The sequence below is a fragment of the Myotis brandtii genome, unplaced genomic scaffold (genome assembly GCF_000412655.1).
Source record: "Myotis brandtii unplaced genomic scaffold, ASM41265v1 scaffold320, whole genome shotgun sequence".
NCBI classification, from domain to species: Eukaryota; Metazoa; Chordata; class Mammalia; order Chiroptera; family Vespertilionidae; genus Myotis; species Myotis brandtii.
Window position 1 is genome coordinate 1052214 of NW_005362270.1, and position 3699 is coordinate 1055912.

A 3699-nucleotide genomic window follows, 5' to 3' on the forward strand; every position below is an offset into this window, starting at 1 on the left:
CCGCTGCCCGCCAGGGACCTGAACATCCGAGGACAGAAATCTGGGAACGAGAACTGGCCACCACAGCTTTCCCGAGCGCTTCCTGCAGCACCTGCACGGTGGTTTGGGACTGCTTCTCTGAGGTCTGGCTGGGAAGGGCGGCGAGTGCGCCAAGGAGGCGTTAGGCACCTGCCGCCAGTGTTCTCCTCTGCGCGGGTTCCCTGGGGTGGAGGAATGAGAGGGGAGGGCCCAGCCCGGAGGGGCAGCCGAAAACGCTGCCACTGCCGGCGCTGGAACACCTCCTGGTACTCGGTGTCCCGCTGGTCCTTGGGGTCTTGGATGAGAGCCCCTCTCTTCCCCACCAGACGGAGAAGCCGCCCTTTGCCAAACCCAGGCAAGACTGGAGTCCTCACCTTGCCTGTGCTACCGCCCCCTCCAGGCATTTGACCTCCCCGCGTCCCCACTCTGGAAGGGCTCCGCCCTAAAATTCTCCCAGGGTGGGAGCACCGTTCTCAGGCCACAGCAGGTCCGGGGACCGAGCTCCGCAAGACTTAGCCCTCTCTCTGCCAGGTCTGCACTGGCTAACCTTAAGCAAAGCAGTCCTGTGATCTGATCTAGGGCTTTGCTCCCCGTGTGTCTCTCCATACTTGAAGAATATAAATCGTGATCATGAAAATATAAAATCCCAAGGGGTGATTAATCAGGGGGACACAGTAGGTCATCAAATAAAAAATAAATAAATAAACCACCCTTGATCCTGCACCAAACATTGTGGGTGAAACTGATGACCTTGTGACAAGGTTGGGTGTTTAACCTTCCCTGAACACTTAATACATGCCTTACAATCTAATCCTCACAACAGCCCTCTGCATTGCTAGTAAGTATTGCTTATCATCCTCACTTTACAGGTGAATGCCCTAAGGTTTCATAGTTTTTCAAATTACACAGAGCTACCCAGGGAGGACTGGAACCCAGAGCCAACAGGAGCTCTCTACATAGTGCAGTGGGAACGAGGATGGGAAACAGCTTCCCCAGCAGGCAGGAGGGACAATGCCCTGACTTTGGATTGTTCTGGACCTCATTTCCCTCAGGCATGTGCTGAAGGAGTTGGACCAGACTATGTCCACAAACTTGCTCTTCTGCAATGAGGCAGGAAGGGACAACTCTGAATTACAGGATAGGTTCTCAGGAAACATGAAGGAGAAGGGAGGTTGAGCTTAACTCCTGGAGAGTACGTTGGACAGCTCCAGGGAAAACTGGCCAAATTCTTCCTGCCCTAATTCCTCTTTCCAGGCTTCTGCAGACACCACCTCGCTGGCTAAGTAGAGCGTTTTCTTCTCTCCAAGCTGGAAGGTTTGCCTGGGCAGAGCTGACCTGAGCATCTCCACCAAAAACAAACAAACAAAAATCCATAGGACAATGTAATCTCCAGATGCTCACTCAGCTGGTGTCTCACTTGACGTCACAGATATCCTCTAGTCATAAGCTTCTGGCATCTGCCATTCCTCAATCTTTCAGCTCAGTTTCTTGAATGAGCATTTTACTTTTTTTCTTTTATTTCCTTTGTCATTTATGTTTTCCTTGTATTTTGTACCAATATAGAGAATCTGCTGACACCTCCATCTGGGAATAAGTTGAAAGCTAGGAGAACTTTGCTTGACATATACTAAGTGGCTGAAGGCCCTGATGGGCAACTTGCCTTTCCTGTCCTGTCTCCACTTATGGGGTGCCCAGGCCCCAAGACACATGGCCTGAGACCAGCACAGACCCCAGGACAACCAGACTCACTCTCCATCAGCCTGGTTTCAGGCCAAGCTCTGATCTCATGCCCCACTTCTGATATCTGGGCATCCCTCTGGCTCACAGATCCCACCCTGGCCTGTGTTCCAGTTTGAGTAACTGGATCCTTGGTGTGCTTCCTGGTGATGAGTTCCTGCCTTAGCCACCAGCCTCAAGTCCATGTTCCTCTAGAACTACAGTTCAGCCTTTTGCTATGATAATCATTTGTTCCTGCAGTGTCTACTATGTGCTGGGCAGTGTCCTAGGAGCTGAGGACACAGGAATAAATAAGCCAAACTAAAATCCTGTTCTCATAAAATTTAAAATCTAGTGGGAGACAATAAACAGAAATAAGCATAAGATATTTTATGTCAGTTTAAGAACAGCAATAAAGCAGGAAAGAGGATTGAGACTGACAGGGTGGGACTGCAATTTGAAATAGGGAGGTCACAGAAGGACACACTGAGGTGACTTTTCAGCAAAGGCCAAAAGGAGGTAAGAAAAACCTGAAAATGATGTTCCCGATAAAGGAACAGCATGGTAGGGGCTCCAAGACAGTAGTATGCCTGGCATGTTCAAGAAACAGTCAGGAAGCCAACTGGCTGGGGTGAGCAAGGGGAAAAACAATAGCACCCAAGGTCAAAGGCAGAGGGAATCAGGTAGGACCTAGGCATTGTCAGGACTTTGGCTTGTACATGATGAAGTAGGAACTACTGGAGGATACTAAGTGGAGCAGTGACAAGATCTGATATATTTTAACATGAACTCTCTGGCTGTCAAGTGAAGAATCATTGGTAGAAGAATGGAAACCGATTAGGAGGTTATTACAATAAGCCAGGTATGGTGGCAAGAACCAGGTGCAGGCAGGAGGTGCGAGAAGTGGCTAGGTTAAGAATTTTTTCCTTCACAGTAGTGAGAATAAAATGCATTGGCAAATGCCAAGTCCCAGGGCTGTGGTAAACACTGATCCTTAGGAGCTCGTCTACCTTGCAAGAGATGTAGGGGCTTTAGAAAGCAACATGGTCAGGGGTACACCCCTAGGAAGTGATGAATATCACCTCAGATCTGTATGGCTTCAATTCTCATCTTCCAAAACCCTACCTCCTCAGCAATCCTTTCTCCCATGTCCTCTCCCTACACACAAGAACCAGAAGCTGGTCTCCAAACCACAGTTCAGAGTTGGTCCTGAGACATGGTGCCTTTTCCCTTTCTGGGATTTTGGGGCACCGTGGTCCACTGACTGCCTATCAGAAGGAACCCCATCCCTTTGAGCAGGACAACAGCGGGAGGCTAAACAGGCCTCCCCCTGCTGTCTGTCCTCCTTCCATATTGGGCTGGACACCCCTTGCCACCCCAGTGCCAGCTACCCAGATCTGCCTTCCCAAAACTGCCTCCTCTCAGGCCTGGATTGAGTTTCCAATACCTTGTTCCCAGTCTGACCTGTCACCCATGCTGCCTCTCCTCTAACTCCCATTTATAAAAAAAATCACAAGCTATGTTTGCAAACATCTCCCATGTATTTCTTATTCATGTTTATATTGAAATGTTTCTTTCAACAAAGTAGCTCAGCTGGATTTTTAAAAGTTCATTATTTGTTTTCATTTTTTAAATGGATAAGTTATGAATGATGGCTCCAAACAAGATTAGTTGAATGAATCGAAGTTGCTTTTCTCTTTTCACAAGGCATGTTTTTTAAACCGTAAAATTGAGTTTCAGGCATCAAATGTGGTCTGGTGACACAGTTTGAGTAGTAATAATAGCTACCATTTATTAAACACCTACCTTCTCTGTGCCAGACACTTTGGTATGCATCATCTTAATCTTCATGACTACCTGAAAAATAGGTGTTAGGATCCCAGTTTTGCAAATTATGAGACTGAGGTCCAGATGGATTAAATGATGTGCCTAATGACACCCGGCTTATGAGACTGAGGTCCAGAT